The sequence below is a fragment of the Vipera ursinii genome (genome assembly GCF_947247035.1).
Source record: "Vipera ursinii genome assembly, chromosome: 1".
NCBI lineage: Eukaryota > Metazoa > Chordata > Lepidosauria > Squamata > Viperidae > Vipera > Vipera ursinii.
Window position 1 is genome coordinate 202901049 of NC_139512.1, and position 27830 is coordinate 202928878.

The following is a 27830-nucleotide window of genomic DNA, read 5'->3' on the forward strand; positions in this document are numbered from 1 at the left end:
TGGAAAGAAAGTTAAACACAATCACCAAAATGAATCATCAGAGTATATCAGCACACCCATCCCATAGTTTATCAGCCTCAGTTATGATTAGGTCTGGAAGCCAAAAGCCACAGTATCCATATACAATTGCACATAACATATACACAGAAAAGAATAGCAACAAGCATGACTAAATAGGCCTAGGCCAGGGGTAGGCAACCTTAGTTCTTTTATGACTCGTGGACTTCAACAGTCTGACTCGTGGACTTCAACAGTCTGACTCATGGACTTCAACATGGCTGGTGCAGGAATTCTGGGAGTTGAAGTCCACGAGTCATAAAAGAGCCAAGGTTGCCTACCCCTGGCCTAGGACATAATGGGATTCAACCAAAATGGAAGCTGCTCATCACATCTCTCTTTAAAATAAAAATATTTATTTATTTTATACATATTTACAGGTAGTCCTCAACTTACAACCACAACTGAGCCTAAAATTTCTGTTGCTAAGCAAGAGATTTGTTAAGTGAATTCTGTCTCATTTTGTGACCTTTGTTGCCACAGTTGTCAAATGAACCACTGCAGCTGTTAAGTTAGTGACATGGCTGTTAAGTGAATCTGGCTTTCCCACTGATTTTATTTGTCAGATCACAAAAGTGGACCACATGACCCCAGGGCCCACCCTTTGGAACGAACTGCCGATGGAGCTTCAGACTGCCCCCGACCTTCACTATTTTCGCCGGGACTTAAAAACCTGGTTGTTCGAATTGTCTGGCCTGGACTGAGGGATTTTAAATTTTAAAGTATTTAATTAAATTATATTAAATTATATTAAATTAATTTTAAAAATTTAATTTTATTGTTATTAGGAATTGGGGGCCTGTACTAATTTAATTCCATTTTATTCTTTTTTGTACTGTTTTAATTGCCCTGTGAACTGCCCTGAGTCCTTCGGGAATAGGGCAGTACATAAATTCAACTAATAAATAAATAAATCATAAATCATAAATATGAATCAGTTGCCAAGTGTCTGAATTTTGATTATATGACCATGGCAATACTTCAGCATTCATAAATGTGAAATTTAATTTTAATTTTAATTTTAATTCCATTTATATCCCGCCCTTCTCCGAAGACTCAGGGCGGCTTACAAGCTTAGCAGTAGCCTTCATTCTATGTATATGCCTGCTTATTAGGGCTTTCACACACACCCCAAGCGGCATTATTACAAAGTCAGCTTATTGCCCCCAACAATCTGGGTCCTCATTTTACCTACCTCGGAAGGATGGAAGGCTGAGTCAACCTTGAGCCTGGTGGGATGCGAACCTGCACTAATTGCAGGCAGCTGGAGGCATTAGCCCACTGCTCCACCAGTTACTTTTTTCAGTGTTGTTGTAACTTTGAACAGTCACTAAACAAACTGTTGTAAGTCAAGGATTATCTGTATTTAAACTGTACAATTATGATTATAATTCTGAATAGTGAAACCTGGAAAAACAGTGCTCCAGTGCCCAGTATTGAGCGACAAGTTGGACACAGGGCTTGCTGCCTCTCTTAGCAACCATGACTAGAAACCACAAAGGTCCTGGAAAGAAATCATTGAAAAATGTGGATAACCTATAAAAATCAAGAAGAAATTGTGAAGTGTTATTGTGAATCAAACCCACTGCACGATGGTTTCCAAGGTGTGAAATTTGAAAAATAAAATTTCTGGAATCAAATAGCACTGAATAACAACTCACGCATCAGAGTTGTTTCATACTCAGAAACAAGGCATTTCCAGATACTTGTCTTAATGGATTGGAACAACAATTTTAAAAACACGCAAACAAGATTTGAAACTGACAAAAATAAAAATGGGCCACAAAAGCTACAAAAGAACAAATAAACATAAACATCCATTTGGATGCAGCCAATGAAAATGATGAACACTCTATTCGAAACAATGAACTAATTATATTTGTTTGATGATCAACAATAATGTGAGATGATCTCCTTTAAAATCTACTCAAAGAAAACATTTAAATAAAATTTTGCATGATGCAAATTGGATTGCTCAATTGTGACAAAAATGATAAGAGACTAATCATCTCAAATACAGCCTCGTAAAAGCAGTAACAATAGAAATACATTATAAATTAAAAGCAAGCCACCAGTGAATTTCTGATGCGAAAGTGGAAAATTAAACTGGAAAATAAAGTTCAACAGCCTGCAATGTTTAAAAACTGAAAAAAGTTTGAAAAAACAAGACAATAAAGACAATAAAATGACTACATGGTACAGAAGTCATGGAAAAATTGCAGGGACTGGTGAAACTAACTGCTTTGATTAAAGAAAATACTTTGTCTAGCTTTGTTTCTACTTCAAAAAATTTTCTAAAAATTAAAAGAAATAAAATTTAATTTTAGATGATTAGAACTGTTAGATGTACAATGTATTATGATACAATTTAATGTATTTTATATTTATATCTGTACTCCTTTTTCTATATGTTCCTTTCCTTTTCTTTTTCTGTACCCCAATTTTGCTTTTCCCCTGATCCCCCTTTTTCCTTATATTTTTCTCTTTTGTTTCCTTTTGTTTCCCAATTTTCTGTTGATATCTAATAAAGTTTTATTGAAAAAAAAGAATAAGTTGTGGAAGAATAACAAAGAATGATGACAACTGCTAAGAAAATTGAACAATATTAAAGGACAATCAAACAATTTCAACAAATAGGCAATTTCAAACATTCAACAATATATATATATATAGGATTTGGGCTAAAATATTTATCCATTTTATACTTTTGTTTTGTGAATCATCTCAAACATTACAGCAAGGATTCATAAGGAACGTTTCCAATCCTGCAAGACAAAAACCAAAGAAGCAACCAATATTTTTCATCCAACCCTACAACATTCAAGCTGTTAACAAAAGTAATTGCCAGTAATATCTACAAACAATTGAACAATTAAATATACACAAAAACCAAAAAGGGAATTTCAAAAATTCAAACATTGATTGATAGCTTGGCCTGATTCAATTCACTGTTCCCTAGGTGAATTAAGACATGCTTGAGCATTTTTGGAATTAATTTTAAAATATAACATTTTAAAATAATACAGTTGAAAATAGGAAAGCAGCACAGATGCCAAACTCATAAAAACTTGGAGAAATCAAAATTAGAAAAGGAATTTTCAAGAAGACCTTTTGCTTTCAGTCCTTTTTAACACAGCTCTTATTCCGTTGCTTGAATAAAATCCCAGTGGACCATGAAATAACCAAGCAAGGACAAAAGTTTCATATTTGTTCCATATGGATGATTAGAAACCAGATGCAAAATAATCTCTAGAAATACACTTTTAAATACAGTTTGAATCTTTAGTGTTGACATAATGATGAAATTTGGAATCGATAAATTGCTATGCTGGCATTAAAAGTGGAAAATTGAGTACTCAGATGAAACTTACTGATTCGCCCTCAAATCAAAGCACTGGCAATGAAGCAAAGGTATAATTGGCTATTTTAGAAACAAAACCATATTTTGCACACTCAAATGAAAAAGAAGGCAAACTTGAAATATAAAAAATGAGGTAGAAAGTGTCTAAAATCAAACTGAGTGGAGATAACACAGTCAAAAACATTAATACTTGGGATTCCCCTATAACAGATATGTCAAACACAAGGGTTTCATGCGGCCCGCGAAGCCATCCTGGAAACAGTGAGGGAACGGCCCCCACTGCCTTGGCCCTGGCCCAGAGACCCTCCTTCTGCCAGAGACCCTCAGATCTGTCCCACTCCTGCCCAGGCCCTCATAGGCACCCTTGATGCGAACGATGTAGAGCTGGCCACGCCCACCCAGTAGGCCTTATGCACTCTAGCCATGCCCACCCAGTAGGCCACGCCCACCCTGGCCATACCCACCCGGCCCCTTGAGGGCAACCGCAATGCTGATGTGGCCCTCAATGAAATTGAGTTTGATACCCCTGCCCTATAATATGCTATCGAGCAGATATTGTTGATTGTACACAAGCTAAACTAATTGCTTTAGATGACAAGATCTGAAAAATTATGACAATACATCATGCTCTACACTCAATAAGTAATATAGAGAGTTTAACAAATAAAATTGGTGGTCATGGTTTGTTACAAGTGAAGCAAACAGTGGAGAATGAAATATATCTAAATGAATACATAAATGAGGGGTTATTAATAAATGTCTGCAAGGAAAAATATTTGAATGTGACAAAAGCAACAATGTAATAGAGAACTAAACAATTGTGGGGAAAATATGGGCAGGAATATTGGCATGTTGGGACACCTTAAGTTGATTAAAATATATAAAAGGCAGGATAAAAATAAAATAACAAGCCTCTTTATATTCTGTGCTTTAAAGGAAATAGAAACAAAACTTGGCAATGGCTTCAGATTGGATCTATCAAGAATAAAATGTAAAGATTAATATTTACAGCACAAGAACTGGCACTGCTGACAAATGAAATATAAAGAAACTAAAAACACTAGCAAATGTAGATTATGCAAAGAGAAATATTAGATTGTTGACCACCTAATAAACAGCTATGATAAAATTGCCCAGATATATTATTTAAAAAGACATGATGGCAAAAATGATGCATTGGAATTTATGAAAAAGATGGAATTGATGTCCCAGACTAGTCTAGTGTTCAGCACAAGAAACAAGCATGAGCAACATTTAGAACACAACACACCCAAACATCATAGTGATTGAAGAAAAGTGAATTTAACTTAAACGTGTCAATACCAAATAACAGAAAAGTAGTTTAAAAGGAACTGCAAAAGTTTCTCAAGTATTGAGAGTTAACAGAGATTATAAAATGAGTCAGCAATTTCCCCCCCCCCCCGTAATTACTGGAGTATAAGAAACTTCACAAAGAGAAAACTAATTTAAAAGTTAGAATTATTTCACTTCACAATTAGACATTACAGCTTTGCTCAGAACCAGATAAATATTAGAATGGTATTTGGGCTTCTTAGGCTTTAGATAAAGCTTGAATTAATCCTGTGTTACCAACATTTGCTCAAGATTCTTCAAAAGATAATAATAATAATAATAATAATAATAATAATAATAATAATAATAATAATAATGATGATGATGATGATGATGATGATGATGAAGTCCCAGAGCACTTCATTTTCTATTACTTTGTCTATTTTGCGATCCCAGCAGTTCTTGTTTGCACGCAAATGTTATTTCTTGCGGATATTCCAGTACACCATTGTTGCTATATTGTCCTGCTGTAAAAAAGCACCTGTTACATAGTACTCCAGACTTAACAACTGCTGGTAAGAGACAAAAAAGTCTGGATAGTGGACCTGGAGACAGTAGAACAAAAGAGAAAGAGAAAGAACTGGAGAAAATCACAAAACGGGAAGACCTGCAAATAGAAGTAGAACAACTGTGGCTAAAGTAAGCCAAAATAGGAACAATAGCAATAGGTGCCTTGGATGCAATTCCAAAACATCTGGAGCACTTCTTGAACTCTAGCAGCACTGACAAAATCACTATCAATCAATTGGGGGGAAAAACAACAACCCAGCTTTCCTTGGAACAGCTTACATCCTGCAACAACACCTTTAACATCATCAAGAACAACATTTTCCTATCCTTGGTCCTTGGAAAAGACTCGATAGGTGGATAAAAATGCCAAAAGCAATCTAAAATCTGGCTGATTTGTGTGACCATCCATAATAATGCTGTAAGTATTTGATTACACAAATACATAGGCATTGATATTAGTTTAAATCACTTGTATTTCAAAACATACCCTTAATCTGAAGGGGAAAAATGGACCCTTATCTGCAATTGAGCATAAATTTCAGTCAAATTTCAGAAGCAAAATACATTCTTTCAATGCTGTAATTTAAATATTTTAAATGCTAAATTTTTAGATTCTTTTTTTAGATTTGTTATCCTGTCCTTATTATTATTATTATAAATAACTTAAGGCTGTGAACATATCTGACACTCCTTCCTCCTTCTATTTTACCCAACAATAACCCTGTGAGGTGGGCTGGGCTGAGGATGAGTGGCCCAAGTCAACCAGACAGGTTTCATGCCTGTTTTCTAGCCTGGTGCCTTAAAACACTAGACCAAACTGAACACTGCACATGCTCGGGATCTTTCTTTCCTGCAGAATAATATAGAAGCAGACGTGACATGTGGAATGGAAGATGGAGAAAAGAAAGGCATCATTTCTGTACTTCACATTTTCTGTGAAAAAAGCAGACCCAAGTAAAGCCATTCAGTTAAGGATCTGCTATCACCTACTGACATCACAATCTCCCCCCTGTCAAGTTCATTTGATAAAGCATGTAGTTCAATTGACAACAATCTAGGGCATTGAAAGCAAGTAATAATGTAACAGCAAGAATGGAAGGGGATATGATCAACAATGAAAAGGCTTCTATTCATCTGGTTAATAAAAGCAGCTACTAACCAGCACTTTAGAAATTCAGCCAGGAAACAATCAATTCTGTATCTTGGGCTTAAAAAAAGCCTCCAGCTTCATTATATATGCAGGGAAAGGCACAGAGCATCTGATCCCAAATTAATCTGGCAGGAAAATATTGGATCTGGACAACATATGGGTAAGCAGCAGATAGCCTGGGATCTATGGAATAAATGAGTTGAAATATATCAGCCAGTTCTGAAGAAGCTAGCTGAAGTCAGAGAACTATCACTACCATCTCCTTTTGTACCCCTTTCTACAAAAACACTGCTGAGATTAAGAAACTTGGGGGGGGGGTTGTAACATTTCATTTTCTGTTCAATTCTGTATATCTTTGGGTCCCAGATGCGATTTCTGTAATATGCTACAAGAAGCAAATCAACCATGAACATGCTGGAGAAGGGGGAAAAATGACTCCAATCTTTGAACACTGTATCTCTAAAATTTAAGCCACACTCAACACAAAGAGGTGGAACTACTGTCATATCATCCATCTGAGTTGAAATGCATTTATTCATGTCCAGCTATTGCACTTTCATAAATAAAGATTAAACTGTGTCATGTTTCTGTATTAAAAGTGTGAGTTCTTTGTAGGTAAGAATATGTAACACTTGCATATAATCAAAAACATCATAAGCTATCAATATTACTTTGGCTTCTACTTTGTAAATTCCACCAACATATAGAAACAATATGCAGTAAGGAAGTAGGGAGCAATTATTCATTCTATATTTTTCCCCAAATCACCATTTATTTTTCTGAAGGTAACAAACCATATTCTTCTGTTCAAAAATCAAACTCAGAAATTTAAATCATAAAAAGGATTAAATAACAAAGGCAAATGCATGTTACCTCAAACTCTATTTCCAGCTTCATTAGATGTAAGCAAAAAAAAAGGTCACAATATTTCACCACCAGATGAGGAGAGATAAGTAGACCAGAAAGTAAATAAATCAGAAATGATCTGGTATCCATTTATCCAAACGGTAACACTTCATATATGACATTCCACAAGATATTTCTAAATTGTGATTCAATTCCTGCATCATTTATTTTTCAGAATAAAATCCTGTTACTGTAATTCCTCAAATTTTCCAATGGTCACTGCTAGTCAACTGTATAAATACAAAGAAAATTCATGCTTTTATCCAGAAATGACTCTAGCCCTTCACGTTACAAATGGGCTTAGTATAACATGTGTCAAGCATTTCTAAAATGGGATAGTAAACAATACAGTATGGATTTAAGCAGCAAGTAAATGCATTGCTGCTTATAGATAACTGTGTGGCCTCTTCACATAGAAAAAGCTATCTTCAGTTCTTTGTCAAGTCAAAACATTTCCCACCAGAAGTCCTTAATAACGTATTTGTCATGGAAGTTCCACGAAATATTTCCAATAGAAATATTTTTCTAAAAAGAATATCTTCCATTTCTTATATTATGGGAAGTACTTACCAAATATTTACAACTGTTTTGATACTCATTTATCTAATATCTTGCTACAATTGCTGGATATATAACCACACATTTGTATTTTCATAAAAGTGGAAAAGCTCAGCCAAGTATGTAGAGGTATGCTTATCTCCTGGTTTGGCAGTTGCTTACTTTCTGTAGCTTATAATAATGAAAAAACTTTCCTTACTTGTATCCTCATTCAACACTGTATGGCAGACATGTCAAACACAAGGCCCGGGGGCCAGATCCGGCCCGCGAAGTGGTTTCATGTGGCCTGCAAAGCCATCCTGGAAACAGTGAGGGAATGGCCCCCACTGCCTTGGCCCTGGCCCAGAGACCCACCCTCCTGCCAGAGACCCTCAGGTCTGTCCCACTCCTGCCCAGGCCCCCATAGGCACCCTTGATGTGAACGATGTAGAGCTGGCCATGCCCACCCAGTAGGCCGTACGCACTTTAGCCACGCCTACCCAGTAGGCCACGCCCACCCAGGCCACACCCGCCTGGCCCCCTGAGGGCAACCGCAATACTGATGCGGCCCTCAATGAAATTGAGTTTGACACCCCTGCTGTATGGTTTCACAGAAAAAGAAAAGCAAGCAATTTCCAGCAAAACATTCATAAAGCATCATGCTGTGTCCTACAAGGTAGCAGAGGAGACATGAGGGGAAAAAGCCTTGCCTAACCCTTGAACAACAGAGGCTGCTTATAAAATATTCAACATAGAATTCTTTAAAACAGTACTCTCCAGACAATTACAGTAATGTAAATAAACACAAAAATAATTAAAACTTGCTTGACTTTGGAGATAGAAGGAAAAACCTTTTTTCATCTCTTTTTGATTCTAAAAAAAACCCACAACATTTTTATTTAACAAGTCATTTAAAAAACAGGTTGTCAGAACTACTTGTACTAAGTAACTTTTGAACTATTGAATGCTGGACAGCCAACCCAAGGAAATATTGTAGTAGGAAACTACTAGCTCTTATTCAATGAGTTATAAGAACATTACAATCTTATTTCAAAGCAGCTTCTCACCCACTCCAACAATATAAACTGGATATTGCAATCTTATTTCAAAGCAGCTTCTCACCCACTCCAACAATATAAACTGGATATTATTTAGCATTCCGCATATTATATTCAAATGCTAACATGCACACCCCTCACATTTTTAGTATTTTATATAATTTAAAATTGAATCCTAAAGCCACAACCTTAAAATTTAATTTGATATTTAGGTAATGTGACAGCTTGCTTCAAAGTTCAAGCCCCAGAAGGTTCCATCGGATTGGAACTGCTGAACAACATATCCCAAAATAATCTATGAGAGCCTCATGGAAAAGGATGGAAAATAAACGGTATAAAATACATATAATGTTCACACAGCCATTTTGTTTTCCTGATCTTGCTTAAGGAATACACAGAAACTGTAATTAAAATTTTGGCACTTAAAACATATCAATGCACCAACATTTTTCCATTAATGATACAATCTTAAAAATATTGATTCAAAAGTAAAACCACTCAGTTCAGTGTGACTTCAGGTAACTGTGGATATTGCAACATGCAGATACAACTTGAGTTCTAGGTGATCCATGACTCTGGCTCAGCTCAATAAACTGTTTTATTGCTCAAACCAAATGTCTGCTTAATCCTGCCTTTTGTTGCCACAAAATTCAGCTACATTCCCACAAGTAGGACATCACTTACATCCTCATGCATCGTTGTCTTGTGTCATTTTCTAAAATCTATCTAGCTGCTTAAAAGCAGTCAATTCCTCCCTTTACACTAAATAAGAGTTTCTTCTGCTAGTCTTGATCTTCCCATATTTTTACTTCACAAAATGAACTCTTTTACATTACTGCACATCTTTTGCTCATTATAAAGTTGCTCCAGCTTCTTAATTATTTTGGTTATTGTTCTTTACATTTCATGCCAGCTAGAGAACCAACAATTTCCTTTCGAGCAAGAGAAAATAGTTTCTAAGATATTTCTTTGATGAAGAATCATCACAAATTGTGAAAACCTCTTAGAACTTTTGTTTTCCTATTTAATAAAATCAATTTCCCCACACATTCCCTTCTGCTTGGCTCTGATCCATCTCACACAACTATTTTCCTCAGGTTCTCAATTGCAGCAAAAAATAAATAAATAAAAAATCAACCCTTACCTGTAAAGTCATAGGAGCCTAAGCTGAAAAAAGAGTATATCTGCTAACTGAAATGCAATATAAACATTGCAAAAAATGATAATAATCGGTCCATAATAGCAAATCTTTGTGGAAAATATGCCCCTTCGTCAGTACAGATCTGAGAAATGTGGAGGAGAATGGCAGGAGGGGAAAATAAAAGAAGAGGTAAGAATGAAAAGTATGACAGAACGTTTTTAATCACCCTGCATGTGTTAGCAGTACATCAATGAAAGAAGACCTCTGTCATAGCTACTCTTTTATGACCATCATCAACAAGACAATTTTGAATAGCTTTGTAAATATTTCATGAATTTGATCCTGCAGACTGTGATCCACAGAAGCTTATGCAATAATAATTGGTTCTAAGGTACCAGAAAATCCTTTGTTGTTTTCTGTTAGCTAGAGTCTTAAAGTCTTAGTTTTATTTACTTCCCTATAAACAAAGATAGATTGATTTTAAAAAAAATGAAAGAGAAGGGGGAAAAATCAAAACACTGTTGTTTTTGTCCTTTGTATTTAAAAAAAAATTGCAGGAAGTAGGTTAAAATTGAAACTTTGTGCAAACACCAAGAACAATAGTACACTTATAAAACCATATCAGGGATAAATGACACTCCTGCACAGCACTGCGCATATGTGCATATGTACACCTGTAAGCACACATCCATTATAAAAGCAAAGAGGGAAAGCTGGATTTCTATGTTGTTTCTGATTCTGCAACCAAATGAAGAAAAGACAGTCACAAAGCAAATAAATGGACTGCATTGCTTTAAGATCCGTACTTAATTTGCAAGTCAACTGGATAGAACAGGGATCGGCAACCTTTGCTCTTTTATGACTGGTGGACTTCAACTCCCAGAATTCATGAGCCAGCTATGCTTCTGGGAGTTGAAGTCCACCAGTCATAAAAGAGCCAAGGTTGCCGACCCCTGGGATAGAAGGAGATTCTAAATGATAGACAAAGTTATACTTGTTTAAGCTACAATCAGATATAGAAGGAATACACTATTCTTCTGCATGTACTTTTTAATTTGGTTGAAATGTCACACTAAGCCCCAGTACAAAAAGCTTAAATCATTCACATGAAATCAGAATTTTTAAAGAAAAATATGCTTGTGGATTCAGACAAAACATATTAAATTATGATCTATAAAATGGGAACAATATTGGTTTGCCCTGTAATGCAGCTAAAACTGATGGTTTCTGGGAAATGAAAACCAACAAATCGGTTAGGTGGGTAATCACTACCTACCTACAAGCTTTCAACTATAATTATTTTATTTTATATTTGCTCTGTGGCTACTTCAAACCATGGCAGCTGGAGTTGACCATCATCTAAAAATAGAGTTTCTAAGGATCTTACAACAGCCACAAACAGTTATAGGTGATCTTTTTTGGATTGTTCTTATCATTTCCAGGCTTTGCAATCCCATTCAGTTTATATTTATACCTGGGACCAATATGCTAAAGACCTTTAAATACTTCATCTTTATAACTACTAATAAACTGAATAAAAACATCCTGACTAATTGTAGCCATGTGTTTTATGTAACTTTTAGCCTTCAGTAAAATACGCTGCTCCTCAGAGACAGAAGACTACAGAACAATTAATTCTTCAGGGTACTGGATTCTCAGGAGAAGGCAAAAACGTTCCTTGAGAAGCAAACTAATGCTTTTCCCCCCCTTGGGAAACAAGTATTTTTGTTCACATTTTTTTTAAATTAATCTGCCTGGCAGACACCAGAAGCACCCTACAAAATTGATTCAGAAAAGACAAAAAAATTAATAATAATGGAATGCTATTGAATTACTTTAAAGTAAGACATTGTTTGGGAAGCATATGTCATTTATCCTTATTATCTACTTCCAGATGCCAAATTTAAAAAGAAGGTTATATTCAGAACTGGAAGTTTAATCAATGTTCCTAATGAGTAGTAACAAAACACTGGGGATGGGAGAGGAAGGAAATAAAGGAGCAGCACAAGTCACCAATGGACTGATGCTAACTGTGAAAGTCTGCGTTAATAAGTATCTGCATCTTTTAGGATTATTTTCAGTATGTGTAAACAAAGGTACCAGGTTCTGTTTCGTCACTAATGCCTTTTTTCAAAGCCTTAAGCTGCATTCCCATCATGGGCATATTTTCTTGTACCACTTGTGTTTATGTTTCTTAAAACATATTAGTAAAAAGCTTTGAGAAATACCATGATTTAGTGGAAAGAGTGCTAAAAAGGTACTTATACTGGGCTGCTTGTCATGTCTCAATTCTACCAATCTGCAGTTGATGGGCAAAGGGGAAGGAGGGAGCCAGACAAAAGGCCAGGTTATCTGCGAGACCACCTCTCCCTAAAGAGATTTAACTGTCTTATCAGATAGAGTAGACACATTCCTAGACCCTTCCCTTAAACATTGCCATCTTATGGGAACTAGGAAGCGTGCCTTTGCCCTATAGGTCCCCGCCCTGTAGAATATTCTTCCCCATGAAGTTTGACAGGACCCCACTCTCCCACCTTTCTGGATTTCCCCCCAAGCACTGGGATAGGGTGGGGTGGATGAGCAATTTAACGAGGGGCGGCATGCAGGAACCTAACTTTGTTGCCAGTTTTCTAATGTTTATCTTTTAGTAAACATACGTATTATTTTGCCTCATTACTGATGTTTTAATTGTTGATTGGGAGCCGCCCAGAATTTGATATGTTAGGTGGCTCTATAAATGTTTTAAACAAGCAAACACATATGGCTTACTTCCATGGTTTTAAAGCCTGTTCTAGAAAGGTAGGAACCTCATAATACCAACTTCTTAAAATCCAAAAATGTTATTTTCATTCTAATGTTATGTAGAACTAAGTACATACTGTATAAATATTTTCTCTCTCTTTCTTTCTCTGTGTAACTCAAAAGCATAATTATGGGTAGATGGATGTGTCAGCAGATGGAATGGCAAGCTGCTGCAACGATATATTTATGTAACTTGTAGACAGTCTGTTGCCAAATAAACATAATAATAAAAGTTAAGAATTAAATTCCACAGGTCATTTAGAATTCTTAAAAAATATATAACCTCTTCCTTTCTCAGTTAAAACATTTCCTTCTTTCAAACACTGCTCCAGGCCGTTACATTCCAAGTGCAAAGCTTATTCTAAGTATTTCACAGAAGATCGCATTACAAAAACAAAATTTTGTAAAGCTCATTCTTCTCTACCCTCACTGGTGCAGCAAAGGATGAGTCTACAAGCTTGAGATTCATACAAGTTGGTTGACATCATGATTTTTCACTGTATCTGAGCCAGCTCACCTTGTTCTTTCCTCTTGTATATAAATTCTTTAACAATATCTCATCATGTGTTGTGTCACCATTAATTATGAATAGCATTTATCCTTCAAACCAAAGTTGGAAATCAAAGCAAAGTGGATCTCCAACTTTGGATTTGGAGGGCAACACTAAATATGGAGTGGAACATCGTATGCCAGGACGGCACCACAAAGAAGAGAAACTGCTCATAACTCTTCCATCACCTTTTCACAGATAGTCCACAGAACCCTAAATGCATGTGCTTAAACCAGCAAGACCAAAAACATCCGTAAAAACCTAGCAATTTCAGTACCGAAAATATAACCATGAAGTACTGGGAAGAAAAAAAAAAAGCAGACACGTCAATGGCTCATTTGATGGGAAGAAAAAAACATGTTGTCTTTCCTCATTATAAACATCCAGAAATCTGTCTGATTTTGATCTTGGAAAATTCATCCCAGACTGCAATCCTATTCAGATTGACTTGGAAGTAAGCCTTTCTGAACGTCCTGGAAATTGCTTCCAAATAAGGTAAAAATAAAATCTCTCCCAGGTCAACCTCAACAGCATGAAAGTAATTTGCCACTCATGTTTTGAGATAGTTTTTTGCTTCTTCCAGTCCTTTCTTCTAGGTCTCTCAGCTCAATCCCACCCTTAGCCTTTCTGAGATCAGAACTGCCACCTGCATTACTTCCAAATAAGTGAGAATAAAATTGTATTATAGGAACTAAAGAAAAGGTTGTTTGGCAAATGTGTATTTCTATTCAGGCACAACATTGGCAGATTGGTTACGATCTGTTTTGGGGATGTTTTTACATCATATTTTACCTTAATTTAAATTAATCTTTTCTGTATTTTTTTGATAGCTACCTTGAGTTTCCACTTTTGTAATCGGCATGCAGAAAAAGAGCAAATTCAACAAAAGCACTATGGTCCTGAGACATTTTGGTAGTTGCACCATTTACTCTTTGACATTCATCCCTGCAACGCTAGAAATCCCTATACAAAGGGGTTAATCTAATTCCATTACAGTCCATTATGCATATCTTCTTACAGAAAGAAGATTTTAAAACACGGGAATGAGGAATATTTCCAGTTATTGAGCCAAAAAGGTTTCATAACACCTTCCTTATTCTTCTGGGTATAAAAATCAAAATGAATCTAAACATGTGAAATTCTGCAGTGCAAACACTGTAGTCCTGTTCCTTGAACTAACACTTTCAGTCTAATTTCTGAACAATGGGAAAGTAATTTGTACACCTTACACAGGTAACAACTGAATATTTGGAATAGTGATGGTACTGGTCTTAGATCCTTGAAAAATCTATCCAAGTAATGACAGATTTTTGCCTTGTTCGGTGTTCACAGACTTTAATTACCTTAGTAGTCATGCAATTAATCTTTCCAGCAAAATCACAGCTGTTAGCTGATGATGGGAAAGCTGCATTCAAGATCAGGCAGGGACACCAAAATAACTGGTCACAAGGATTCAACAATATTAGAACTGCAATCCAAGTGCATGAGAATAAGGCTTGAACAAATAGTACACTATACTGCTAAGTTTCAAGCCAGTCAATTACTTCCCTGCAGCACAAACCTTTGTGCTTGTCAGCGTAAATTTATCACATCATTTTTTTTAAATATACAATACCTTTTCAGTATTCAACCTGAGCTTCAAAGTACTTCTTTCATGAGGTGTACCAAAATGTACTCTTTATATCCCAAAGGATATTGCATATAGTTTGCTTGCAAAATACATCCTGGCTATTTTTTAGCCCAGGAGACCAGAGTGATGTACAACCTATTATAGTATGTCCAAAAATAACTAATTTGAAATCTAATATAACTTAAAGTCAGCTATTCTAGAGTTTATTTCTGAGATACGAGCCCTTAGGATGTGCCCTGAAACATTTTTCCTCTGTTGCCTAAAAATGCATTTAACTTTGAAATCATCTATCTGGTTTCCCATATTTGATTTATGTAAAACAACTCACACTTTCTGTTTATTTCAGTAAAGTCTGCAGAAACATTCTCAACATTCTTAACCAGGATTAATTTAATGTACATAACTGTACACAGTGACATCTAGTATATTTTTGGGAGTAGAGGCCATAGATAGCCATTCACTTTTTTTCCAGAGAATAAAAGAACATGTTTCCCTACAGTTGGATTAACTGCAATAATGCCAGTTTCCATATTACTATTAAACCATTATTTTATGTAATGAGAACAAGCTACAGCAGGTGTGCAGTTCATGTACTCCTCCCCTATCTCCTTCTGCTACTCATAATTCAGCCTTAAATATATCTAAGTAAGTCCCAATTCAGGACAGAAAGTAGACTAAAATCTTTTGCAGCATCAAGCTGGTACCTGCAAAGAAAGCCATGGACAATGTAGCAACAATTCCCACAAACTGCTTATTTAATCCATTCATCTGCTGATTTATAAACAAGTGCAAGTTTAAATAATCTTTTCATTCCCACGTACCTGATGCAGCTTTAATAAACAAATGACTACATTCCTTTCTATCCACCAAACCTCTGAGGGAAGTGAATTAATTTCTCTCTCAAATAATTGTCTGATGGATCTCTAGTGCATTTTATAATCCATTTTACCAGAAAAGAAATTTTATAATCTCCATATCTGTTTATCTTACAGAAAACAATCGTGACTTGATTTTGTTTACAGTATATAACTGGCATGCACCTTCCTCTAGCAGCATCCTAGAAATAAAATCATGTTTTACGTGTCTGAAACATATTGGTAGTGCAGCATCAGGAAAATAGAAATGATCATGTATCCTGTGTTCTGTGTGAGAGGCAATCGTCACACATACCATAATACTCATTCTGATCAGTCCTAGTTTGTATACTGAACAATGGTCTCTAAATGCTTCAAGAAAATTGCCCCGGACTTCCAGTTTGACGTTCCAGCGTAATAGGCGCCGGAAGATGGGGCTCCATCTTCCATGTTCAATTTTGCCCCGCTGGAGACCCTAAAAAGGGTCGAAAGTCACTCTGAAAAGGCGACGAAGAAGGAGGGGACCCTTGTCGATCACACAGGGGCGGTGGCCCTTCTGCTGTATCCAAGGAAGTCCTCCAAACTGGCAGGGGAAATGACTAGCTACATTCATGTGGCCAGTCAGAAGCTGCTGACAACCAAAGACAAGCACTAACTAGCAATTTCTGAGCAACGTGGATGGAACTGGGTGAGACTTTATCCTCTTTTTATGGCCATAACACTACTTTCCTGGAAAAAAGAATGCCCAAAGCAAAGAATCCTCCCCGAGGAGAGAGGGAAGGGAACTTATTGCCCTGCTCCCTTAGGAAAAGAAAAGTGGCAAATTAATTGCTTTGAGAGAAAACAGGAAACTACAAGATCAATTTGGAACTAATACAGATCTATAGCTTTGAAATTTGGGGACTAAAAGTACCTTTGAGACTTTTTTAGAAAAAATATTTGAAAGTCTGCAAAATAAGCTTGATTTGGAAAGCTGGAAGATGGTGTCAATGACATCTAGTGGAGAATTATTGCACTACAATTTACTATGCTTAAGGGAAACTTGGCTTGAAGCCCAGACTCAGATAAGACTCTTTGTTGTTCCTGGACACTTTCACTTTTGCAGACTGCAGCTGGGAAAAGGGAAAAACAAAAACTCTTGGGCTGCTTATCTGGTCTGGGGACCCTATTGGACTATAAAGACTACATACAAAAATAAAATGAGTGTTCTATACTCAGCCTTAAATGGCAAGAAATCATCTTCAACGCCTGTCTCCAAAGCTCGCAGCTTGATATATCAACAAGAAAATGTTAATGAATCTCAGAAATAAATACTTTCCATGTTGAAATCAATCCAAGAGACAATTGTTTTATTTCAGGATGAGACTAAAAATAACACAAATGAGATAAAAGAACAATTTTCTAACCTAAATTTACAAATGCAGGCAATAACTGCAAAGAAAGAACTAATAACCTAGAAAACAGAAGGAAAATTAGAAGAAACGGATCCAAAGATGGAGGGCCTAAAGGAAGGAAATAACAGATACAGACAAATGAAAAATTAGAAGATGCAGTGATAACACCGGAAATGGAAAAGACATCGTACTTGTCAAGATCTCAGAAAACATTTGAAGATAAGGAAGAAGAGCTGATCAAATGGATAATAAAGCTGTTAGGAGAAATACTAAATATTGACAAACAAGAAATGAAAAGAAAAACTGAAGGATGGAGGCTGTTTAATGAATATAAATGGGTTTAGGGTTCTTCCAAAAACTCTTCAACCAAATTATTTTCCTTATTCCAAACAATATATGCAAGAACAGAGGAAGAACTACTTGATGATTTAAATGTACTGACTTGGAAAGTTATTTGGCAAAGGAAGAAAGCTAGAGTAAGACTGAAGAAAATAGAGGTCCTGACCTATTAGATGGGATTTTATACTACTAAACAGATGTTTGAATATGGCTAAGAAAATAGATAACTGTTAGAAATGAAAGTATTAATATAATTAGAAGGATAGGATTTGTAACTAGAATATTATACTTTGATATGAGATGGGAAATATGAAAATTCTAAAAGAGTTTGAATAAAGGAAGCTTTTGGTTACCCAAATATAACTTTTTATGAGAAAATTATAAGCAACAGAGATATTTCAAACATTTATGGGAAATTAAAATTTTTAAAAAGCGGGAAAAACAGGATATTGATTGAATAAATGGATTTAAAGTGCAAATGCAATTGAGATATATTTTCGCTAGAGAAGATATTATAAATTGATACTATCAATATCATGTATAATACCAGAAAAATGTGATGAAGAGGTCTATATTTAATTGTATATGTATTAACAGTAACAAGAATTGTATTTGCCCAATATGGAAAAATGCATACCCACCGGATAAAGAGAGGACCAAGGAAGCACTGGATGGTGTAGTGTTGGAACTAGACTGAGAAAGTTAATATGTACCACTGAATTACTAATAGACCCAGACAACACTTTGCTTATTAAGTACTTATGATTGTAAAATTAAAAAATTAATATTTATAAAAAAGGAAAAAAAAGAAAATTGCCCCAAAAATGGCAACATGAAAAGCCTGACTCATTCCCTAAGCACTTGCAAGTTTCTGAAGAAAAACTATATTTATATAAGCCCAAGTTCTCCTAATATCTTCAATTTAACAAGTGTAGAAATCGGCAATTACAGTTTCATTCTTTGAATTAAACAAAACTCCCCTTCCTCCAGTTGAGATTCGTTGTCACTAAGGCGTGTGCCAATAGCTGTGGTTTTGAGTGAACCATAACTTTGCTTTGACTATAATTAAATTTACAGCTAACCCTTAACCATGATTAAGTCCTTTGGGAAATATGAAAGGAAAGAAGAAATGATCACTTACTTCATGGCTCACTTTCAATTTCTTAAAACATTATGAAGAAATGAAGAACTTTACTTTTGTAGTAATCTAGTACAAACAAAATTAAACAGAATGTGAAGGTAATATATACTTACTATATTGCAAAACTGACATTCATGTATCTTTAAATATCAGTTACTAAGTGGAAACACTAGGGGAGAACACATTACTGTTTGTCCTGGAAACATTGATGGATTACTATCAGAAAGAGGCCATTAGATCCATCTTAGCCTAATCAAGCTACATATCATCCAAGAAGAGGCTCTACTGCCTTTCTGTTAATTTTTATAGCAACCAACTTAGATTCTTAAGCTTCACTCAGAAGTGTCAAAAGTAAGATTGATACCCAACAATTTCTATGCCATAATAGGGATACAGCAGACACTGGCCAAAGTATACTGCTCAAAAAAATAAAGGGAACACAAGATACGACATCCTACTATTAAATACAGTACATTGTGTTGTTTAAGTGTTCCCTTTATTTTTTGAGCAGTATATATTCCTAAGCCATCTATTCACTTTATTTGAACTGGGTGCAAATAATGTTGTCACAACTGTGACTTTTATTTAGCTAATTATATCTCAATTATTTGCTAGATTTTAAAAAAATGATTTATGAACCAGATGTCATAAAATTACCCAAGAGCTAATGGTGTTAGCTATTAAATCTCCCCCTTTGTTTCTCTTTCTTATTATAATTGCTGGTTTACTGAGACCTTGTCCAATCTAGGGTTACTTATACATGCATTTATTCTTCAGTACATTATCAGAGGAATTCAAGAAGCTGTAGTCAAATTCAAAAAAAAAGGAGCCCAACTTAAGGAAAGCCATTTTATTGCAAAGAATAACAATTTAATACTTTGTATTAAATTATTTTCCAATGCTTCCTTTTTCTGCTATTTATTGTAAGTATCAATAATAATGGAGGTGAAAAAAAAATCACCTGACACATTTTTTAACAGATGTCCATCTATCCTTCAAAGATGACTACATGCAGAAGATTAATGAAATTATTATCAAGCAACCAGCAGAAATTCCTCAGTCAGCAGCCCCTTTTCTATTTATCACATTACTTCCTAACCACAACTGTAGTCATACATCCCACTTCCCATTTTTTTCTGACCCAACAAACACTTATCAAGAAACAGCAGGGACAACATACATGCAAAAGCAAGCATATAATCTGAATAAGTTTACAAAACCTCTTTTGGAATTAAGAAAACAGGTCTTTAGAAATATTTTCATATGTTTGGCTTTGTGTGTGAGAGTGTGTGTGTGTGTGTGTGTGTGTGTGTGTGTGTGTGTGTGTGTGTGTGGAGACAGAGAGAGAGAGATTAGTAAGAAAGTCTCATCTGCACTGACCACCATAGTTGGATGGATGGATGGATGGATGATTTATTTATTTATTTATTTTGCTGCCCATCTGACAGTTTTCAGGCTCTTCCAGAAGGCCAGGAGTGGGGGGAGAGGGGTGGTTCTAACCTCCAGCGGGAGAATATTCCAAAGAGTGAGTGGCTACAGCAGAAAAGACTCTTCTAAAAAGGTAAAGGTAAAGGTTCCCCCGCACATGCGTGCTAGTCGTTTCCAACTCTAGGGGCCGGTGCTCATCTCCGTTTCAAAGCCTAAGAGCCAGCGCTCATCCAAGGACGTCTCCATGGTCATGTGGCCAGCATGACTAGACGCCAAAGGCGCACGGAACGCTGTTACCTTCCCACCGTAGTGGTCCCTATTTTTCTACTTGCATTTTTACATGCTTTCGAACTGCTAGGTTGGCAGAAGCTAGAATGAGTAGCAGGCGCTCACTCTGCTACGCGGCACTCAGGATTCGACCCGCCAAACTGCCGACCTTCTGATCGACAAGCTCAGCGTCCTAACCCACTGAGCCACCGCGTCCCTTCCCAAGTGAATAGAGTAGACCAAATACGGGGGAAACAGTACATTTTCTTGAAATTACCCCTTGTTTAATATCTGTAGGTGTTTTACAAACAAACGTTATTGATTATACTCTAAAAGGCGTAACTCAAAACAAAAATCAAATAAAACCAAAATATATTGAGAAAAATCACCAGAACAATCGCTAGAATACCTAAGAGCAAGAAACAAAGTTTTAAATTAACTCAGTGAAACACATTTTGCATCCCTTGTGAAAAGGAAACTTAGGGAAATGTAAACCCTGATTCAAAGAGACAAGCATTCCAAATCTCGTTCCAAACCATCACTCTTTCAAGCTGATGCCAAGAAAAAAAAAAGAACCTGCACCAAAAACAGCCTGAATATATCTTCTTATATCCAGTAGGTAGGGAATGAAATAATTACAAATAAAGGCAAATATATGTGTCCCAGGATAATGTTGCAGGATCCAGTCTGGGTCCTTCACTGGGACCAGAGGTTTAGTCGTCCGAATTTTTGGACTCATGCTGGAACCCATCCTCAGGGAACTTCTCTCTCATTTGAATGCGAGGAGGGGCTCCAGCATGAGTCCAAAAACTCGGAAGACTAAACTTCTGGTCCCAGTGGCTGACCCAGTCTGGATCCTGCAACTGAAGTAGCTGATTATGAATCAGCTAATCAGCGTGTCTGAGCCAGGCGCAGCACTCTGAAACAAAACTTGGTCAGGCCAGGTTAGTAGGTGGATCAGAGCTCTCCAGGAAACCCACTGTGGCCAAATTGAGAAGTCAAAAAGAACACTGGGAGAAGATAATGGCAACCCATCTTGTAGGGGAGTTGGGTGGCATTAAAAATTTAATAAATAAATAAAATGGCAATCACCATGAAGTCACCAGACGGAGGTCAATGCACAGGTGATTTTACCTTTTTCATAAAGTTGCAGCTTTCCCAATCTCCAGATGTATTGGGCTACAATTTCCATCCCTTCCAACTACTCTGGCTACTGCAGTTTGCCTTGGACCTAGCAGTGCACATTCTTTAGCATCAAGATAGCTAGCTCCTCTGAACATGGAATATCAGAAACGTGAAATTCATAGCTGTGTTCATCCATAATTATTTAAAAAAAAATCCAGTAAATGTAGTTATTTATATTTCCTGAAAGGTAGCTGCATTTGTTGTTTAAATTTATAGCCTGAGCTCTATTCAGTTACATCAACTGAAATATTTCCAAACAAACAACAAGTTTTCACATTTTTCAGAACACGTCATTAGGTAGGAGGTTAACTCAAAATAGGGAAATTAAGAAAGTTCAGGCTAGTGTAGTTCTGGGGTCCAACGTCCATCTGCCACAAACAGTTTGGTCATCACTCCAAAAAGACTCTTCTCCCTCTTCGTCTTCATTTCAAAGAGGGGAATGTGTTAAGTCTTGGGTGGTGTCTAAAAGGAAGCACAGGTGACCTATATCTTCTTTTCTTTTTCCATAATGTAGCTACACATTATCAGGGTCACTCATACTGTAGAAACAAAGGGATGGTCAGACTGAAGCCAGTGATTTCCTTTTCAATCACCCACTCATGCCGAATGTATTTCTGTTTGGAGTTTTTACCTTTGCTGCTTAGTATAACTACATCGCTACTCTTACTGTACAAGTCTAGAGAGCCATAGGTTTACATGAACAAAAAACATGCTATTTCTCTATATGTGGGGTGGTAAATGTGAGACAAGGAACTACATTTAAAGGCAGAGCGGCTATTACTTAGACCACAGGTCTGCAACCCGCGGCTCCGGAGCCGCATACGGCTCTTTCAGCCATCTCCTGTGGCTCCCAGTCTTCTGCCATGTGCAGTCCAAAAAAAAAAGTGGGACTAAAAAAGTTCAACCAATCAATTCAAATATGCAGGGTAGGTGCATATCTCGCCTTGGCTCCACTCTTCAGTCAAACCCTGTTCTGCACATGCGCGTATGTATGTGCATGCGCACACATTTTTTTGCGGCTCCCAGTTTTTCCTTTTGTGAGGGAACCGGTTCTGAGTGGCTCTTTCACTGTTTCAGGTTGCTGACCCCTGACTTAGACTCATATTCTCATGCCTAAAAATTAAGGTTTCCTAACCTGAAAAGGTGGGGGGGGGGAGAAAAGAAACTGTGTTTTAGAACAAAGCTTCTATGCGTGGGAGTGCAGCTGTAAAGCAAAGCACACTGTTACTCAAGCAGATACGAAACCATACCTAATATCAAGTCAGGTTTGAAAATTGTTTTGACAGCCACTAGCACAGATCTATTTTACAGCACAGGTCTGATTTATAGGCAAAGACAAGGGCCACAAGCCAAGCCAAACCCACAGGCTGAAGTGCATTTTACCACTGTTTTAGCATATGTAATCTAAACTGTACTCACCATTATATTATTCTGAAATAAATTTCTGTTAGAAACAATGCAAATACTACCATTTATTATATTACCTCCTTCAATTTACCCGAAAACTATTCATTCACATGCGGACTGTCTTATTTGCAAGATATCTGTTTTGGATCATATGCCAACCTCTCCAGCATTTGCCAAGATGCAAACAAAAGAAAGGCAGTTATGTAATCAGACTATATCTGGTTCCAAGGAAACAGTCAATTGTGCAAGGTATTTCGAAGTGGTCTACTGAAATGTGATGCCACACATAATAACTTCTATTCAGTCTTTGCTTATGTAACATTTATGACAAAGCTATGTTTTGCTCTTTACAGACCTTCATTTCTTTGGCATACATCAACAATTGGCAAAGCTACAAAACTGTACTGTTAAAAAGTAAAGTCTTTTAAAATACATGCTAGATTTCTGATGCCATCAGGGACTCATCCAGATAGGTTTCTTGGCAGCAATGCAAAAAGTACAAAAATTCAATTAGAAATCTTTGGAAATGGACCATATCTCTACACTAATTATAACAAGATAGCCATGATGATCCAAGGTGGCCAAAAAAAAATCAGGATTCCAAAATAAAACTAATTTTATTAAAAGGCATATGCTTTCATGAAGCATTCTTTGCATCGGATTCTGCAGCTCACAAAAGAGTATACCTTTTAGTAAAATTTCTTAGTCAGAAAAATTGCTACCAGATTCCTGACAGTTTAAACCAAAGCATCCTATCACAGAATCCCATATACTTTATAGTGGTATTTGTTTCCAAAGCTGAACCATTGTTTTTCCTACACAGATACTCTCTTCAAGCATCATCATTCATGCATCCCATTCCTAATTCACAAGTGACAAATCTGACCTTTTGTGGCACACCCCACTTGTGACATGTTTCTCCTATAAGGATTCACTTTTTTATTCCTATACAATTTAACTCAGTCACAAACTCACTTATAGTACTAAGGAATGCATGAGAGAGAATGGTATTGTGATAGCATGACAAATGCATGCATATACATGTACAAATCACGTTTGTATAATCTTTGACGTGTCCTACTGCTAGGGTGATTAAATGCATGTTTGCATTTAAATATATGGACACACTTTTCCAGAATTACTTGAGGACAGTGTCCATACTTTATGTTTCTGGACCAACCACCTCATTGGTGACTCTGGGCCAATCTCTCTCACAGGGCCTGCCTACCTCACAAGGTTGCTGTGGGAACCAAATAAACACATCACTTTAATCTCCCAGAGAAAAAAGAGGGATAAAAATGTGGTAAATTATACACAATGCCACTTTTTTCTGCTGTATGCTCTCTCCTCATGCGAGTTATATATTACTAATTTATCGCAATGGTTCGCATGGTAGCCCCGATACATCTGTACACACACTTTTCTTAGTAGCTCCCAAAGATTGCTATCTTGGCCAAAAGGACTACTTCATCCATGAAGAACAATAATAATGCAGGAAAGGAACCAAGAAGATAAACAACAGCACAAAGGAGGCAGTGCCCAGCATTTCACTTCTGAAGAGAATCAACAAGCGCATTCAAAAGCACCTGACAAGAGTCACCAAATGCCAATCCGGTTTAAGAATCCGGCTTCTTTCTGCAGGTATAGGCTTCGCGAATCATTTCGTTTACCAAAACGCACCACCATCCCAGGTCAATACGCTCGATGCCATCTCTGGAAAAAGAAAAAGAAAAAAAAAAACCCCTTCACCGGGCAAGTTTAAGGGGCAATTCAAGGAAGATCCCGAATCCCTGGGAGAGGGGGGGGGGTAAAGGAGAAGAAAAAAGCTGGGAAGGAGGCTGCAGGTCACCGCACAGCATCCACCTTTTTTTTTATATAAGACACACACCCACACCCACACCAAGCATCTAAAACTAAAGTTAAGACTTGAGCCACAAGAACCGCGTTTCTTAGCTCAGCAGCCCGCGCTGACATTTCATCCCGGATGCACATACAAAGAAAAAGGTGACTTGCTCGGCGAGCAATCAACAATAAAGAGGAGGAGGAGGAGAAAGGCTTGGCGCTTCGCTTCTGGACAGACCTGCCACGACGCCACTTTTATAAAGCAGGAGCAAAGAAATCCAAAAAGTGCACCACAAAGCAAAGGCCGGGGTGGGGGGGGAGAGGGCAGAGGGAGGGGGAAGGGCCACCGAAGAAGCCCTGCCACCCCGAAGGGCTTTCGCTAACAAGGTCTCGGTCAGTAGCAGCAGCAGCAGCGCCTTTTCGAAAGGGCCGCCAAGGAGGAATAAATAAAACCGGCCGTTCCTTTTGCTTTCTTCCAAAGCGGCGCTTCGGACGCGCTTTCCCCGGCGGGCTTACCAGGCAAGCGAGCGCTTCGGTCCCCGCGGGATTTCCCTCTTAGGGAGAGGAGCGCGGAGAAAGGGCTGCTCGGGGGAGGACCGGGAGACGCAGCCGCGGCCCTGTGGACTCCCCAGCCGGCCCCCGCCACCTCCAGCGCCCGGGAATCGCCGCTCCTCGTCCAGGCAAGACACCGCGTCGCCTCGCCGGGAGCCGCCGAGGGCCACTCGGTCGCCCTGCCCGCCCGCCCGAGCTCGGGAAAGGCAACCCTCAGCTCGCAGCAGCGTCCCCGGCACCGCATTCCCCCCCCCCGCCCTCCTCCTCCTCCTCCTCCTCCTTCCACCTCTTCCCCGCCTCCCTTTTGTCAGCGCTCCCGCCACAGGGTCTTACATCAGCTGTCGCCGGACGGTGCCGGGAAGGAAGAAGGGACGAGAGCGAGAGGAGAAAGCCCCGCCGCCGTTGCCGTTAAGCGCTCCCGGGCACCGGATGATTTGGGAAGGCGCCAAGTCTCGGGTGGGGGGGAAAAAAGGGGGGGACGCCTTTCCCACACACACACACCTCCGTCCTCTTTTTTCCCCCCCTCCTCTCTCTCTCTCTCTCTCTCCTCGCCCAGTTCCAGACCAGCCTTCAGCTGCCGGCGAGCGTCTTTGCGATTGGCAGGCGCCGCGTGAGTTTGCTACTCCTGCTTCGCGGGCTAAGGCGGCGCGTTTCTTGCCGGCGCGCGGGCGCTCGGGCGCGCGCGCCCCCCGTCTCCGTGTGGGAGCGCGCTCACCGCCAGCCAGCCAGCCAGCCAGCCGCCCAGGCCCGGCGGACCTGTCCGCGGGTTCGCGCGCACCATCCGGGGAGACGGCGGCGGCGGCGGCGGCGGCGGGCAGGCAGGGCAAAAAAAAAAACGGAGCGGCCCTCGCGTTATAGCCAGCGGCGCGCATTCGGTTTTTGCAATTGTGGGTTTTTTTTCCGCACGGCCGCCGCCAAGACGGCGGCGGGGGGTCAAAGGGACTGGCGATGGGAGCCGTATCGGTGCTCTCTGAACAATGCACCGGGAAGATGGCAGCGGGAAGGGAAGGGAAGGGGGGTTTCGTAGTGGTATTGGTCTTCTAGGCCAAGCAGCCATCGAAGCTGGCCGGCAGGTGCCTCGTTCTCGTGAGGGCGCCCAAATGGTGCCGGAGCAGGTGCAGGACGGCAGAAAGCCACAGGCTTCCGAAATCGGAGAACGGGAAAGCAGATAGAAAGGTGGATCTGAGCTCAGTGGCAATTGCCCCAAGGAAAGTGTAGACCAGGTCACTGACATCAGGGCAAAGACTAGGCCAAATTCTGCATATATTTTTTTTATTTATTTTTTATTTTAATTCCATTTATAGCCTGCCCTTCTCCGAAGACTCAGGGTGGCTTACAATCTAAGCACAAATTAAATGTGCTTAGCAATAGCCTTCATTCTATGTATATGCCTGCTTATTAGGGCTTTCGGGGGGGGGGGGCAAGCGGCATTATTACAAAGTCAGCTTATTGCCCCCAACAATCTGGGTTTTACCTACCTTGGAAGGATGGAAGGCTGAGCCAACCTTGAGCCTGGTGGGACTTGAACCTGCACTAATTGCAGGCAGCTGGTGTTACTTAAGGAGGCATTAGCCCACTGCGCCACCAGAAACACCCGAGAAGAAGAAAAGCAGCCCACGTCTACCTTTAAGCTGTTGGCCTTGAAACGTGGAGAGGAAAGTCTGCGGCTTATTTCCTGGGTCTCCTGCTGTTTCTCTGTTTTGTCTCATAACTTGAAACCCTGGCGTGAGCTAAAGCAGCATGCAGAGAGATCAAAGCTTCAATTACATGGGCTTTTAAGAATTAGAATGCAAATGATCTTGAAAACGGGAGGACAAAGGGTGACCGAAAAAAAGAAAACATTTGCCCAAAAGCAAAGGGATATCAAAGGGGTTTGCCTGATTATTATAGAGATTGATTGCCTCTTCTAATCATGCTCTCATAACAGCTTGTGTGGTTTCCAAACATAATGTGAAATCAATTATGCCAAATTTATAAAAGCAGTTCAAAATAGTCAAATTAAAATGAAAAATGTACTAGCCTTTGAATAAGCTATAAATCAAAGGTGAGACAAGACTGGACAATAGTATTCTATATGGTCTAGGTTTAATTCATTAATTAAAAATTGAATAAATATAAATGTGCAATGAATCATAATATTAGTAATAGGCATTTTGAGTCCAAAACAACTGTACCAGTTGAACATATCACTGTTCATCAACTGCAAAAAACAGCTTTACTTGGAACAGCTAACATCCTGTGACAATACCTTTAACACCGTCAAACAACATGTGTCTATCCCAGATCCTTTGAAAAAAAACTCGATAGATAGATAAAAGTGTCAAATCCAGCCTAAACTGCCTGACTGGGCTATGAATCATATTAAA

The 27830-nt window shown here is 38.4% G+C and overlaps 1 protein-coding gene across 4 annotated transcripts in view; it reads right to left on the reverse strand.

The window, feature by feature from the left end:
• Nucleotides 1-25943, reverse strand: part of PLCB4 (phospholipase C beta 4) — a 200674-nt gene extending 174731 nt beyond the window's left edge. The window contains exons 1-2 of one of the 4 annotated variants that reach the window (XM_083348196.1): nucleotides 25429-25643; nucleotides 18784-18849 (exon numbers count right to left, since the gene is read on the reverse strand). The gene's annotated coding sequence lies outside the window, so the exon portion shown is untranslated. Of the gene's footprint in view, nucleotides 1-18783; nucleotides 18850-24656; nucleotides 24784-25428; nucleotides 25673-25797 lie in introns of those variants that run through there. The other 3 variants (XM_083348197.1, XM_083348195.1, XM_083348194.1) reach the window with 3 other exon arrangements.
• Nucleotides 25944-27830: the final 1887 nt, after the last annotated feature.